General features: G+C 41.0%; 1 long non-coding RNA gene across 1 annotated transcript in view; it reads left to right on the plus strand.

The window, feature by feature from the left end:
- LOC129176967 (uncharacterized) overlaps positions 1 to 16,945 on the plus strand; it is a 31,073-nt gene that overhangs the window by 11,947 nt on the left and 2,181 nt on the right. Inside the window, exon 2 of the long non-coding RNA XR_008569549.1 lies at positions 14,704 to 14,779. This is a non-coding gene — a long non-coding RNA (uncharacterized LOC129176967). The remainder of the gene's footprint in view (positions 1 to 14,703; positions 14,780 to 16,945) is intronic.

Genomic DNA, 16,945 nt, shown 5'->3' on the forward strand with positions numbered 1-16,945 from the left:
TGAAAAGCGAACGCTAAATTTGCAGAAATTACATTTATAGTTCATGGCGGCAGTCACGACGAAGTAGCTCGCAGCACAGCCTCATTTCCGGAAGTGACGTCATCTGAGTAACACCTCCCAGTTAAAGCAGAGTAAACAAATGCTTCTCGAGGTAGATTGTCGACTTGCTTCAGTACATTTTTCACCAAAGTAGTAGTCAGTCCAACACATTATGTCGCTGCTGGATGTCCACAGTATCTGAGCGATACAGTAAGTTTGTTTTCTTTTCCAAAAGAGGAAGTTTTAACATAACAATGGACAAACGACAAACGAGAGACAGATGGAAGCCCGCCTCGAGTTCTGTTCTTTGCCATGATCATTTCACGGATATCTGCTTCGAAGGAACACCTTTACAAGAAGCGTTTGACTTGAAAGTACGGTATAAAAGAATTTTGAAAAAGTATGCTATTGTGCCGGTACACAGGAAAAAAACAAGACAGCAGAGAACAACCACTACGTCAAAGTTGGCACAAGAGAGAAAGTCATGCCTTGTTTACATAACGTTTTCTAAACGCTATTCCTGTCACAAGGTGGCGCAAGCCAGTGTACGGAACCCAAGATGCAGAGGGGACACAGGATGTGTGAACAAAAGTTTTAATACAAGAAATAACTCCACAGGAGTACAAAGGTATATATACACAAATGACAGTCCAAAAGGTACAACAAAAAGACACGGGCAAGGCCACAAAAGCGGAACACAAAAACACTGCTCGAAAAAAAAAACGATAGCAGGAAAAATGTACGAAAAGCGCTGCTAACTAGCAGGACAAAAATACTAAACTTAAAGAATACTGCTGAGAACCAGCCAGTGACAAAAATACAGAAGGTGCTGCCGAAAACCAAGCAGGAACTACTACGCAGATGAGGTAACACTACTCACAGCGGTACGAGGCACACGGGTAGGTAGCACAAGGCAGACTGAACGTGTTAGCACGCAAGGAACAAGGACAATCTGGCAACGAAAGTGCTCCAGCGTCTAGCTTATGAATGGTGATAGCTGATTAGGAACAGGTGTGCGCTGGAGACTCCGCCTCTGCAGGATCAGCAATGCACTGCAAGAGACGGCAGACAGGCGGCAGCAGAGCGACAACACAGAGCACGACAATTCCACGATAGCGGCAAGCCTGCAAAGCATTATACATGTTATATAAACATCTTTTGACAGCAATATGTTTAATGTGGGGGGCGGGGGCAGCAGCGGTGGCGAACATTTATCCTAGACGTGCAATACAATAAAACAAGCTATAAAAAAAACTCTCATCAAGAAGTTGATTTAAACAATCATGGAATTCTAAGCAACTCCAGAGTCATTTACACTTACCATTCTGTGTTTTGAAGGCGATCAGTCTTCGGATTTTTTTAAAAAGGAGTTGTATGACATCCACACCATCAGTGTAGTACATCAATGGTGACTTACACCCCACTGGGTCCCGTGAGCTCAGTTCTGGTCGGATTTCGGTGATGAGGAACGCAGTTCCGGTTAGTTGCTGGGGACACTTCAGTAAAGAGCATGGCTTCTCAAAAGAGTAATACATTTGCATCACAAAAATGCTTCCTTGAAAAAATCAGACCTCACAAATCGCTCTGCGTCACTTTTCTTTTTCGTCATATCACTGCGTGTTGTCGCCTGTCCATTGTTGCGTATGTGATGAAGATAGCTGCGACACTCGCATTTTCATCCGCTGTGGAACACAACTTAAGCTAAAGAAGCACTCAGAGTGCGCAGACCTTTTGGATCAGTCTTTGATGTTTTGTAGCAACTGTTGGAAACTTGTCCTGTATTTTTTTAGTGTTTTGACCATTTTTTGTGGTGTTACATGCACAAATGGCGAAAATGGTCCTATCTCCCAATGTTAAAGAATACTTAAAAAAATTCCTCGACCCAGATGGTGATCCGGATCACCCCCAAAATTTAAACAGTTTAACGACAATTCCTGAAAATTTCATCCAAATTCATTCAGAACTTTTCAAGCTATTTTGAACACAAACCAACAAACCGCAGTGATACGACGAAAGACAAAAGTAACACCGAGTGATTCTATTCTGATTTTTTCAAGGAGGCATTTTTGTGATGCAAATGTATTACTCTTTTGAACACATATTGTTTTGAGAAGGCAAACTATTTACTTAAGTGGCCCCCAGCAACTAACCTGAACTACGTTCTTCATCACCAAAATCCGACCAGAACTGGGGTCACGGGACCAAGTGGGGGGTAAATCATTGTTGATGCACCACACTGATGATGGGGAAAATCTGAACTATCCCTTTAAGGCTTAAGTCTTAACTCTGCAAGTTCTCTATTTCATCTCCAAATATTTCTTCCTCCTCGAAAACTACTGACACATTTACTCAAATATTCGCTATAATCACTGTAAGCATCCTCTGTATCATACACCAACATGTTTGTGCAGCTGAGTGATAGTACTCCGATGAGGTCTCTTCCGGAAATGATGCTGAACTGCGACAGCCCGTTCGTCGTAGCTGGCGCCATGATCTATAAATGTAATTTTTGCGAATTTACCCTTTGCTTTCAAAAACAGACAATGTAGAACATGATTACAAATATTATATAACATATTTAAGCAAAGTTGATGAATTATGTCAGGCACCCTTTAAGATATAACATAATCTTTTAGTGCCACATGTTTGCCATGTTTGTGAGGTATCCTGCAACAAGACTCACTGTCATTGCTGCGCTAGGATAGGTTTAAACATGACATAAAATGTAAGCAATTGCCTTTCTTCGTAATGATTAAAAAATGGAAATGGTATGACGCCCCATATGCAGTACTCGACCTCATCCTGAAAAGACAGGGGTGTGCATGAGCTGGAAGGTGCTTGTCACTGCCGTCCTTCCATGGAGGGGAAAAGACAGCTTTTTTTTGACAGCAGCAGCACCAGCTGGACAACAGCAACTCAAATGCATTAAAATATTTTTACGCTCTGCTGAATACATGAATTGAACGGCCAAGATGGAAGAAGATGACCAGACTTTTACAACAAAGTATCAGTACTTTTCCTGGAGAAGCATAGTGTGCATGTACTTCATATACAAATAAAAGGTAAGACCACAAATGTTTTTTCAGTTAAAAAAATACATAAATGGGAAAAAAGAAGTATTTCAAAAACATTTTTTTTTTAAACAAAACTGAATTATTGTCTTTGTTTTCTTCATATCCTCTCAATGAGCAACCTGTATTAACATAAAAAAAACTCCAATAGAGTCAGTGCCTCACCAGCCATGAACCTCAATGCACGTCACTGCTACATATAGTTAATTAGGACACAATATGTCAACATATGAAGCGGTAGGTAGATGAGTAGCCTTTCACAAGTTTTCTTACTGATATTTGACAATTGAGTTACTAAAACTAGTTTCTTGATGATGCGTTTTTCTTATTTAATTATCTAAGCACTGCTAATGTACCATATTCACACCATATATGGTATATGCTTACATTATTTAATGTATATACAGTATCATTGACACATGTAGAAGATTATTCATTGAAAAATTATGAAAAAAGTTGACATTTTCGCTTTTTACAAATCCAGAATCTAGACATTTATTCAGATTTGCATCAAAATTCAACAGGTTCGTTTTTGTTTCATGATGCATCCTTCTACAAACTGCCATCCATTTGTTTTAATTAGGTTTCCGCTCAAGGTAGATGGAGCTAACTTTTAACCCTGTTGCCAAAGAGACCAGAAATGCATAAAGGGGCAAATGGAGGGGCTGCACTTGCGTATAACGGTGTGTGTGGAGAGGAATTACTGCTGTACTACTTTGCCTTTAACTGTCAGGAAATGAGCCATAATCTGCAAGCGCTTGACTGCTGCAGCATTCCTGTGAAATGACACAAGTTGAGCTAGATTAGGGCCTTGGTAATTAGCTCATTAGTCAACATAAACACATGGCAGTGCTCCCCCTAGTTCTACACGCCCTGCCCCCACAGCTGGTGGTAGAGGTAGGTTCACACAAACATACACACACACACATGCATGCATGCAAGCCCAATTCATCATTCATCCTTTCTTGTGGACCTTGCTTTTTCTCCACTTTCCTTGCCCAGGTTTTCTGTACTTCTCTGGGCCTCGTCATCTCCTCTTCGCTCCAGACAAGCCACTCTTTCATATTGCAGGCCTGGGGGCTGAGGGCCGGCCACTTTTCACGAGCACCTAGCAGCTTATCAGTGCACTTTATCAGGCTGAGGGAGGCAGATGAGGGTTCAAGCGTTTCACTCCGCTCAGAGAAGCAAGAGGCTGTCAGCAAAACACGTATTTGTTACAAGGTCCATGCTTCCAGAGTCTAGTTTACAACCAAGAAAAGTCTTAAGAGTTGTGTGTTTTCAAACACAGGTCATGCTTTGTGCAGCGAGGCGAGCTGGCTGCCACACAGCAACACTCTTGTTGCTTTGGGGACAGATGCTGAACAGTGGTGCACTGCTCCTTCACACCTTTTGAATGCAGCTGGGGGTCGGGGCTCCGCCCCCAACTCCCCCACCCGTCCTAGAGGTCAGCATAATGCTCTCGTTCATCAACACATCACAAGCCAAATGACAGATCGTGCAAACTTTGTGCGCTAGGTGTTGAAGTTTGAGTTTCAAGTCTGCCTCGTTGATAAGATCAAGCAAAAAAAAAAAAAAAAAAAAGAATCTGGCCTTTGAGTTTGTATTCATGATGCATTTCAACACATTGAGGGCAAACGTTTTAACACCTTGGATTTCAGTCACAGGCAGCTTTTCATTTGGGGAACACAAGGTGGGTGTGTACACCTCAATGCTACTGGAAACACAAGACCTGTTTAATGGCGTGGTATGTTGTGATTGATATGAATTGACCATTGACCATTTTTGTGGCTGCTCACTGTACACATCTTGCTGCGGACCATTGGGGAAGTCCTGTTACACTTTTTAACTGGCACGGCAAGTGGGTCAAGGTGTGTTATTTAGGATCGCAGCATCTCACAAAAGTGAGTACACCCCTCACATTTTAGCAACCATTATTATTATTCTTGAGGGACATCCAACCATCCATCTTCTATGCCACTCTTGAGGGACAATACTGTAGAAATTAAACTTAGTCATACTTTACAGTAGTCAGTGTATGGCTTGGACAGCAGTATAGATTTACTATCCACTAAAATCGACTAAATAGCTGGCAACACAAGTGGGTAAAACAATAGTTGTGCCTTGCCCACAGTCAAGCGTAGTGGTGGTAGCATCATGGTCCGGGGCTGCATGAGTGTTACCGGCAGTGGGGAGCTGCGGTTTACTGAAGAGAAACATGAATGTCAACATGTACTGTGGCATTCTCAAGCAAAACATCATCACTTCCCTTGGGAAGCGAGGCCGCATGGCAGTTTTCCAACATGAGAAGGAGGCCTAACACATGTCCAAGATGACAAGTGCCTTGCTGAGGAAGCTGTAGGTGAAGATAATGGCGTGGCCAACTATGTCTCATCCAGGCCTGAAGCCATCGAGCACCTGAGGGGCATCCTCAAGGAAGATGGAGGAATGCAAGGTGTCTAACATCCACCAGATTCACCAGTCATCATGGAGGAGTGGAAGAGGATTCCAGTAACAACCTGTGCAGTTCTGGCTACTTCCATGCCCAAGAATAGTACGGCGGTGCTAAATAACGGTGCTCACAGTAAATATTGACACTTTGGACACAATTTGAACATGTTCATTGTGAGGTGTACTCCCTTGGGTTGCTGCTATTTAAACATTATTGGCTGTATGTTCAGTCAATCACTCACCGACCGTACTTTACATTGGCGGCAGCTAGCTCGCCAGCTAGAATTATCTGCCTAGCTTCTCGTCTTTGGACTCCAAATGTGACTTTTTACCAGAGTGACTTTGTTTTTAAAACAAACAAGCAATGTGGTTAGTTCGGAGCTCTTTTTTGTGCCATGGCGAAGTGGATATCACCTTCATGGGGTACGTACCAACTTTTTCAAGTGTCACTGAACAACTTTACTCTTGTCATGACACTAATTATGTACTGTCCTCGTAACACTATTTGTGTGTGGTTGTTTAATGAACATAAACACATAGTGTGTCCAGCCTTGTGAGGGTGATACCATCACAGATGTCCTATCTACCAGCTGATTTTGAGTAGCTCACAAAGGGTCAAAGAATATTTGCTTCATCTCTTAGTAGTATTGTTTTGTTTTTAGAACTGTTAACCATGGACGTTATACCTTTATATAATGACACATGAGCACAAAATATCCAAACAACAATGGCCACGCTGTTTGAGTGGAGCTCTGCTTGGTAAATAACATAGAATAGAATAAAATAGAATACAATAGAATGCTTTATTGTCTGTCCCAAATGGTGACAGAAATTCTTATTTTACAGGGCTCACAAACACATTCACTCTTTACCATCAAGTCACATTAACATTAGGAATGCGATAAAAACAAAGAATTCCGACACATGACTAGTGCATGACTAGTGTACAATTTAAATATCGCCAGTCGTACATGAAACCCAAATAGTTGACAGTTCTAATAGTGATGAAAGTTACAACCTGGACACTGAATTTATCCTCTTTTACGTTGACCAGGACAGATTTCTATTGAATAAAGATATTTATTTGTATTATTTTATTCTGATAATTGTGTTACCTTGAGCTAAAAAATAATTATTGAACAATTTATTTCCCATGTATCCGTATTACTCCAAAACATGCATCAAATTACATTTTCGTTTCTGTCAAATAGTACATACTGTAAATAGTTTCCGACAAATAAAGGCAAAAGAAAAGGCCATTCGCCCTAAAACGAACCTACAGTATTTGCCAGGGCCCCTTGGAATTGTCTAACAGCGCTCATGATCGATAGCACTCATTACAAATAAATTGAAAAATTGAAAATAAACAGTTAATCCATGTGATCGATATCGCTATCGGCCGATCTCACTCATGGATGACATGAATCAGCAGCATAAAAGCCTGATCGTAGCAAGCAGCAGTATAGTCCAAAAACAAACAGGTTGTGGGCTACGTCACCACTGACAATGATTAGCGAGGCCAATGACACACCTTGCTCCCTGGCAGAGGGGCCATGGTCTTATCTGACATGATGAATTCCACTGACACTCCAGCTATCTTAATGACTGTGTATCTATTCATCTCCTTCCTCTCCCTTTCCCCGCTTTGGCCTTGCTCCGACTAGATTGTGTGTAGATGTGCTCGTGTGTGTTCAGGGCAAAAATGACTGGGAGTTGCATTTGACGGCGAGCAGCAATGACCCATCAAATTCTAAACTCACACAGTCTGACAAAAGTTTTTTACAACATTATCCTCATTATCCTGCAACAGGTGAGTCTACAGTACAACACTCCTCCTGTAGTAGAAGCAGTGGTAGTAGGGGGGACGGACAGAAAGAACAACAGCAACAATACAATCTACCAGAACTTGTATGTGAAGGGGACAGACAGAGACAAGTGGGAAGAAAAAACAATAATACACATCTCCTGATGTGTGTTGCACGTGGATGAGCAAGGTTTAAGAGGGGCCGGACAGAAACAGACATTTTTAGCCATGTAAACATATCCTTGAAGTGTTTTTACCTTTTGGGCATCTGGGAGTCTCACTTTACCGGTCGTTAAGAGGACCTCCTTCCTCATGTGACCCAAATTTTGTCTCCTCTAACCCTCATTAGTCCCCCCTGTGCGCAGAAGGCCCTTGGACTTCAAGCTTTTGCTCACGACAAATGGCCAACTAACTACTGTGTCCTTCTTAACACTTAGTGGACTGGTGGTGATAAGCGATTTTCTTTTTGGATCCTTGTCCATGTTTTTGCCTCTTTCCAGCTTAGATGGATGACGGCTGATAGAATTCTCAAGGCTGATTGACATATGTGTATCATAAATATCATTTTACTGATTTGTCATAAGGACAAATGGTCTGTTTGCCTGAAATTTAAACTACAACATTACTTGGGCATCAAGTGTACGTCCTGGCTGGTCGTAGAACTAAGTGAAATGTATAGTTTTTATCTTTAGGTGTGCAATTAGTGGAAATTAAAAATAGAAATTTGCAGTACACATTCATAGTCATTATTATAAAACTAAGCAATACGTTTGATTGGGAGGGGGGAGTCTGTGAAACTTGATGTGTTTTTTTTTATTTTTACCCACATTTTAACCCCCCCCAAGTCCACCAACGGCGGACGCACACCACTCAGGCGTGACGCAGTTCAGAAATAAAGGCAGATGCACTTTACCGTGAGGAGCATTTGTTTTTCTTTCTCGCTCGCTCAGCGTACAAGTGGCTAACCGGTGTGCGGTCCAAGTATTCTGGTCGTAATAGTAGCTCAGTGTTCCGGGAATTCACGGATAAAAAAAAAAAAAATGGTGGCGGCGGTGAGGTTTTCTGGGTAATAACTCCATCTCTCTGTATTGTGGTGCAGGAGGAGGGAGGAGGAGCAGGTTCCATTGCTTGCTGTCCATGGAAAGCACACTCTGCACATTCTGCAGACAAGGGTCTTCAGGGAGGAAATAGAGAGGAAATTGCGCAGAAAGTGTAAAAAAATAAAAAAAGAGAGTATCTGTGGCTGACTTCGCACAAAGAAAGAGTCCTTGTTTTCACTTCTAATAACATGGCCATGATACAGTATGTGATATCAATACTACAATTAAGGTGACTGTCTATTGGTGTATAATACATACAGTTGATTCATTTAAGTGCACATTAGCACTGAGCATCTGAGTGTCAGCATTCATTCCATCATTTTACTCAGAAGGGCTTCTTTACAGGCCTTTGACAGCCATGTGTTTCCTCATTATCAATGGTTTTAAGGCGCTTTTAAATGAGGGGTTTGTTAATCTTCTCTGGGGGGAGCTCATCTGTACCAGGTGCTGACTAGCTAACCTTTAAGCTCTGCCACATGGTGTCACCTTAATGTGAAGTCATCATTATAGTCATTACAGCTTAACCACCCCCCACTGTTAGTTCTGAGGATCTTCCTGTGACAAGTACAAACTTAAAACATGTATTAATTAAATATATAACTAAGTAAATAAATTGACGTTATTATAATGTTTAAATTATTATTATTATATAAAACCCAAATTACTATTATAACTTACTAATAGTTATTTAAATATTGAATGCTTACTAAATAGCTTGTTCAATGAATACATACTCCACTCTGGCAGTGTTTGATAAAGCTTGTGTATTGCCTCATGTTGTCATCCTGCATCCAGGTTTCATCATGAATGAAGACCCTTCAAAGAGACTTCCTAGTAGATTTGGCTGTGGGGTGCCCAGCCCACAAAGGAGCCTGTTTTTGGGACGGAAACATGTCGTGGCATGTTGGTTATATCAAAAGAAAAATAAGTGTATGTGATGAATAAAAGGAGGATGGAAAGGTTGTAAACTTCACAGCCTGCACTGAGCACGGAAGAGACCCCCTGTGCGTTTTGATTATTTAAACTCAAAGCGTACTCAGTGTGCTCTCTGTTGTAGAAAGCTGCATCCTACTAACAAACGCTAACAAAGGGGGAAGCTCATGTTTGGGCTGCCTGTGTGATGAGGTATGAGGTTTGATATACTGCATACTGCACAATGTGGAAGCACTATCTTCAAATATACAGTACACGTATGTATATACAGCAGTGGAAGTGGAAGCTGAAGTTGAACACAATCCCTTGTGTTTGACTTTCAAGTTGTGCTAATTTCAAATCAGTTTTCTATTGGGAATAATTAAAGTGGTGTCATTCTAAACCATAAGCTAAGCACTCCATGAAAAAAGTAAATACAGCAGTCCCTCGCTACATCGCGGTTTGAACATCGCTCCCTCGCTCTATCGTGTTTTAAAAAAAAATAATGGCATGTCCGACATGATAGCGTGAACAATATTTCTCCTCCTTTTCCGTGTTGAAGTGGTAGGTTTTTGGCTTCCGTTTGAAACACTTTCTTAAGCTCAGAATAAGTAAATTGGAGAAGCTAACTCATTAGCTGTACTAGCGGCGGCCGTCTCTTTATGTCCCTGCAGTGGCCTGCGCAATGTGGTGTAAACAAAGAATAATATTTGTGTAAAGGTGACTATGGGGTGTTATTTCATGTCTACAGAATAATATTAACAACCATATTTAGAAGGTCATACACAGGGTTTCTATGTTTTAACTACAAAAATATTCAGTTTATTTATATTGAATCCTACTTTGCGGAAATTCCTTATAGCGGTCGGGTCTGGAACCGTTAAACCAGGGACGACTGTACAACTAAAATGAAGTAAAACTACTCATCCTCTAAAGGCGCATGACAGACACCAAAATGGAGGTGGTCTCAAAGCAACACTGCCACCTAGTGGCTCTTTATAGGTGTTGCTGGGCCCTGCTGGGCCAATTATTATTATTATTATTCAACGACTAAATTGCCTTATTGTGTGCACATGTAGATGGTGAAAATGTATATACTGTATATTAGCCCCATCAAAAATACTCAGTGAAACCTTAGTGGTATGCGAGCAAATTGCAGGGAGGAAACATTTAGGGGCCACATGGAAACATTTTCAGGTCAGAACGGCAAATATTTTATCGTTTCAGCCTGTCACCCACATGGAAATGGCGTTCTGGGTGCCCTGAAACATTTTTTTTAAACGGGTCATGGTATGACAAAAAGGCTCTGGGGTATCACACTTCACCTCCCGCCACAGCATGATGTAAAACAACAGTTCCCCAAAGTGTATTGATAAAAAAAAAATACATTAGTAGAAAAGTGGATTGTAACGCATATGATGGACACTACATATTTCTGAATTTGAATCTGTGTCACTTTGGTTATTGCCAGAATTCTGGTATGAACTTTATTGTATTGCACTGAGCAACCAGACCCTTTCCTATGTTGTAATAAGTCACATTTCCTATTCTATGGCTTTTCTTGATAATTGTGCTGTCATCTTTTATGTTATTGTTTCCAACTTTAAGTCCTTAGGACTCCCGTTTGGTTGTTGAGTTGTTGAGACTAAGGTCAAAGTTCCCCACTAACAAGGTCAAAAATGTATTTGCAAGAAACCACATTGACTTATGTCATATTAAAGGCCTGCATGAGGGCTTTCAAGATACTGTATGTCACGATATTGTCAACGCACTCTAATATGATGACATACTAGTTGAAAAATACCCTGTACCATAATGACTAGTGAGTTAGTTGGATTTAAGTCAGGGAGAGTTGCGCAAGCGTCAGCCTCACTCTCTCGTCACTCCCTATCTGGGCCCGGGGGCAAGACAAAGTCAAGACGGCTGGAGGTTGGTTGGGATGCAGCAGAAGTATGGAGGCCGTGATTGGTCGCCCACTGCAAGGTCCAATGTTGTCCATAAGCGGAATCTTCCGTCGGATTACTTGAGGTGCATTCCTGCTGCCAAATACTATACTATTTACCCATAGCTGGGACCCTGACAGGGACTATCACTCCGGGTCAGATTGAACCTGGGAGCGATGGTGATTTAAGGGGTAACTCGACTTCCCCCAGAGCGTCAGAGCTCTCGCATCACCCCCGGATGCACTTTATTGTCTTGCCCAGGACAAGACAATATACCATAATATATACTGTATGTTGTAAACGGCAAACTCACAAATGAGTTTGTGAGTTTCAGAGCGAGCTTGTAAATTCAGAAATTGCAACAATCAACTTCGACTTATTCCTCATATTCAAGCCAAATAGGAGTGTTCTGCCCTGTTGGAGGTCTGCATTCCACTGCAGTGTATATAAAATGAAATGTTGAAGTTGTTGGATCATTTGCTTTTGATCAGAGTGAAGTTCATTCACAATGTTTCCTTCAACAGGAGCTTTTCTTTTTACATCCTGTGTTCATAGAGGAATGTCTGCAGCAAATGTCCTGTAGCAGGAAGTCATAGATTTATCTGCATGTTGGGCCATGAATTTGTTGTGCCTGACAGGCGCGGTAATGGAGCGTATAAGAACCGTCCAGATTCCAACACAGGTAAAGAGAACCTGAGCTCGGAACCTCAGCTGATTACAAAAATGTGCTTTGGTTCAAATAAACAAACATTGCCTGCTGTAACGGACTTGTGGTGCACAGACATTCTTTTTCCCTCGCATAAAAAGAGTGTGTGTGATTAGCTGTTATATGTATCGTCAACAGAGTTATTCATCTCTTGGAGGGTAAGCAGATCTCAGGTCCAGCATTCAATAGAAGGAGGAGTTCAGATGTGTGTTAGAACTTGAGAAGTGTTAATCAGGGAGAGGATGTGGGCCTTCTGGCCTACCTGATTACCACCAAATGGGCCAGCAGCAGCAGCAGCAGCTGGGCCTTCTGTGGGGTATGCAGATGTATGTGTGTGCAAGGGGTGTGTGTGTGTGTGGTCAGGACATGAGGTGCACGGTAAGCAATGGTAAAAAAAAAAAAAGAGCAATATATTTCATATTTGATTGATTGATTGAATCTCCGGTGTATAAGTCGCTACTTTTTTCTCAAACTTTGAAGCTTATCTATCGGTGCGGCTAAATTCTAATTTCGTGACATCTCCTATACTTCAGAACTACTACTGATGTTTAAATATGTATTTCGAAAAATGCTAATACTACAATAATACATCCTAAGGGCAAAAAAAGGAAATAACCAAAAAACGAAGAGAAGCCACCATTCTCGGCGTTTGCTAATAACCCTGTCGCTCTAGTTCTGTGCAGCCGGGTATGCACTACACTCTAGTTTACAGTGAGCAACAACAATACTAAAATACTATACTAAAATCATCAATGTGATGATTCCAAGGCACCAGAGCGATAACTCCATGAGAAATGGAGTGGAGCGTGCAGTGGAAAATACACTATTGTAAGCTTTTTTGTGACACCTTTATTTTGTAGCACTACAAGATGTGCTGTTATCTTGAAGGCTGGAAGTGCTGTTGTTGTGTGTTGAGGTCACTTGATGGGAGTCAGCCGAGAGATGAGCTGTGCGTTGTACAGCTCCGGCTCCTGACGTTTCGTCTACCTTACACTCCCACAACATTCGTAGAATCCTCAACTGCTCGGCCACACTATCGTCAACAGGTTTCGAAATGCTGGAACTACTGCCAGATAGAGAAAACCGAAAGAGAGAGAGAGAAAGAGACATAGAGTGTGTGTAAAAATTATGGTTCTCTGGTTTTTCCTCTAAATTTAGTGGGTGCGGCTTATACACCGGAATTTGATCTTACATGCGCGAGAGCAGGCGTCTTCGAAGTGTGGCGCAATGAGCCTTCCCTACTTCCCGCAAAAAACCTATGCTATGAGTTATTTCTTGAATTCAATTGGGTGAGAAACACTGCTGAATTTAAGAAATAACTCTCACTGCCACATCGTGTCTTTGGCAACAATCACATCGTCAGTGAAGGTCAAAGAAACCTTAAATGTACGTCAATGTACATCCCTTTCATTCACCTTTTATATGTATTTACATGCATTGAATTGATTTCTGCATCTAAATCTATCATTGTAAAAGTATAAAAAACATTTCATTCATTCTTTTTTTATGCTGCTTGTCCTCATTTGGGTCACTGGGGTATGCTGGAGCCTATCAAGCAAGAGGCAGGGTACACCCTGGACTGGTCGCCAGCCAATCGCAGGGCACATATAGACAAACAACCATTCACACTCACATTCACACCTATGAACATGCATGGTTTTAGAATGTGGGAGGAAGCCGGAGTACCCCGAAAAAACCCACGCATGCACGGGGAGAACATGCGAACTCCACACAGAGATGCCCAACAGAGAGTTGAACCCAGATTGTCCAGATCTCCTGACTGTGTGGCCAACATGTCAACTGCTAGGCCACCGTGCAGCCCTTACAGTATAAGCATGTATTTTGTGTTAACATTTGTGGCTTCCTAGAACGATATGTTGGATTTACATTCATTCTGAAATAAAAAAAAATGTATTTGGTTAGAGTATGTTTCAGCCACCCTTTCAAAAAGTGACTAAACATCTAAAAAATGGCAGTTTGACATTAACACATTCCACCTAAGCACATTCGCAGTGAGTTGAAATAAAATCAAAACATGAATAATATGTTGGTAACCCTGAAGAAGGTTGGCCTGAGGGGGTAGTCCATCCATCCATTCACCCATCCATCCATCCATTCTCTTCCATTTATCTGAGTCCACGTCGTGGGGGGCAGCAGTCTCAGTAGAAAAACCCACGCTCCCTCGTCTCCATCCACGTCTTCCAGTTCCACCGGGGGGACATCAAGTAGTAAATATTCAAATTCAGTGAAAAAATCCATTGCATTTTATTTAGTGAAGTAAGAATTCAAATGTTTCCATGGATATGTGACGTAAAAAGCAGTAAAGTTATGCCTTTAAGCCCTCGGCTTGTATCAGACAGCAACTTACAAGCCAGCTGCCACTTCCTTGTTTGCTGTGACGTATCTAAACAAGCTGAAAGTAGCGTCATCACCACCTAGTGTTGCGGAGGAGGACGTACTGTAGTTTGGCCAAAGATCACAGAGTTACACCCGACACTTGTAAACTTCACAAGCTCCAGCTGTCAAATAACTTCTTGTCAGCTGCAAAGCTCTTTAAAGGCAGTCGACTTTTACAAGACAATTAAAAAAAGAACAATTCTGAACTCAAGCAGAGAAAGACTATATTATGACAGTTTATTGACTAAACTTCACCTTTTCATTCCCCTTTTCCACTGCACAGTACCAGCATTACTCACTTTGGTTTCCTTCATTGAACGCAACGGTGGGGAGGACACGCAACAACTTTTCTGTCCAACGTGAGTTGCTTTAACATTTTAACATTTACCTGGCGATGAGCTCTATTACTATCTTTTAATATTAATAGTAGTGTTATCTATCTGTCTAATAAGATGTTATCTATCATCTACGTATTACAGTCAAGGAAAAACTGATGAGGCAACCCTTTCTTGATTTTCTTCAGTTTCTTGTTCATTTTAATGCCTGACACAACTTAAAGTACCTTTGTTTGGACAAATATAACAATGACAACAAAAATAGCTCATAAGAATAACATTTTTTGGCAGTACAATGCTATAGCTAGTCATGTAAGAACTTAAGTAATTTTGGTTATTATCAAGAAAACCATGGAAGTTGCTAGATATCAGCTCTTAAATTAAACTCTTACAAGCTATATTTGTTATCATCATTATATTTGTCCAAACAAATGTACCTTTAGTTGTACCAGGCATTAAAATGGATCAATAAACTGAAGAAAAGGGTGGTCTAATTATTTTTTCCATGACTGTATATATTTATCTATTCATTAAAAAGTGCTCCTGGACTTATTATTTATTCTTTTTATTTTTTTATTACTACAAACTTTATTATCTAGACCAGGGGTCACCAACATGGTGCCCGCGGGTAGCCCCCCACGACCACATGAGGTGCCCGCAAGCCTGCTTTTCATTCAGGTTTTCAGTTAATAATGTGAGAACACCAGAAAGAAAAGTATTGTGAAACATAAAATGTGAGTTGTGGATACCAGCATTTTGTGAATGTTTTGGTAAAACAAGCATATTTGATCTGTTTGGGTTGAAATAAGGTATGAAAATCATTTCTACAAAAATGAGTAGCTTGTGGCCATTTTCATTTTCTAAAAGTAGCTCTCGCAAGGAAAAATGTTGGTGACCCCTGGTCTACACTATGACTCATTTTATTCTTTTTCTCCCCTCTAAGAAAATGGTAATCTGGTACACACAGGGAGTGAACAGGCTCCCAGTCATTGTTGAGAATGGTTTGGATTAAATAAACTCTGCTTCTACTTACTTCATGTCAGACATGATGAACTGTGCAAATGTAAACAAGTGATGTACTTCATGATAACTTTCTATCTATTATTCTGCTATTTTTACGAAATAAATATTACATTTGTCTGTACTGGCTGTGTTTTCTAATACAATATGAACTTTTAAAACAGTATTTTGTCATATACCAAACCGTATTCTTGTCTTTTCAATTACAGTAAATCATGATTTGACTGTTAGCAGAAGGTAACACGCATGTGACCTCATAAAGATCAATGTGGCGCATTCACAGCGAGAGGTGGAAATGTAACAATGTAACAATATAATTGTTTTGGACTTCCTCAAACATGAAAGCTGCACAGAAAAAAGAGGCACGTCTATTCTGGGCCATAAAAGGCACATTTCTTAGTCTTATTTTAACTCTTGTTTATTTCTCTGAGGAATATTTGGAATATATTTAGACTAAATGAAAGGTGTACAAAGACGGAAAACGAGGGGGAATTCAGTCCGCTGGTGGTAGCAGGATGCGTTTTTTTAGTTTAACATGCTGAACACACACACACACTCACACGTGTTACTTTCTGCATCACCGTATGGAAGTGAAGGAACATACCGAGCCACACATAAGGTCACATGAATGTCTGCTAATATAAAAACGTGTTAAATGAAATCTCACATGTGTGAGTGAATCATCACTGCAGTGGCCTTTCATTGCCGTGCGCAGTGACTTTGTTCTGGGAGAATGAACGTGACCTCCTCATAGACTCAGCCCAGAATAATTTCACTACCACACACGAGTCCACATAACCGTCTCCAGCAGGGGAAAAAACAGTCTTGTGGTGTGACACATGTAAAAGAAAGGATAAGGAATTGCCTCCATGTACTATATATCAATTTGAAGTGCAACAAATGGAAATGACTGATAAAATAACATATTTGGATGTTGTTTGCACAATCGTGCGCTGTGGCGTTTGTGTCGTAAATTAGCAGAACAGCGCATGTTGTTTTTGCTATATAAGGCTTGCAAGTGAGCGATCGCTCCTTTAGTCACAACCTGGGAATTCTAGGATTGTGTCAAGCAAAACTCTGCACAAAGTCACAAAATAGACCGCAGCCCTCTGGACCAAACTGGGCCCAAAACTGTCCCCCCTCTGAAATGGTCATCACTTGAACACTCCT

The sequence above is a fragment of the Dunckerocampus dactyliophorus genome, chromosome 2, assembly GCF_027744805.1.
Source record: "Dunckerocampus dactyliophorus isolate RoL2022-P2 chromosome 2, RoL_Ddac_1.1, whole genome shotgun sequence".
In the NCBI taxonomy this organism is placed as follows: Eukaryota; Metazoa; Chordata; class Actinopteri; order Syngnathiformes; family Syngnathidae; genus Dunckerocampus; species Dunckerocampus dactyliophorus.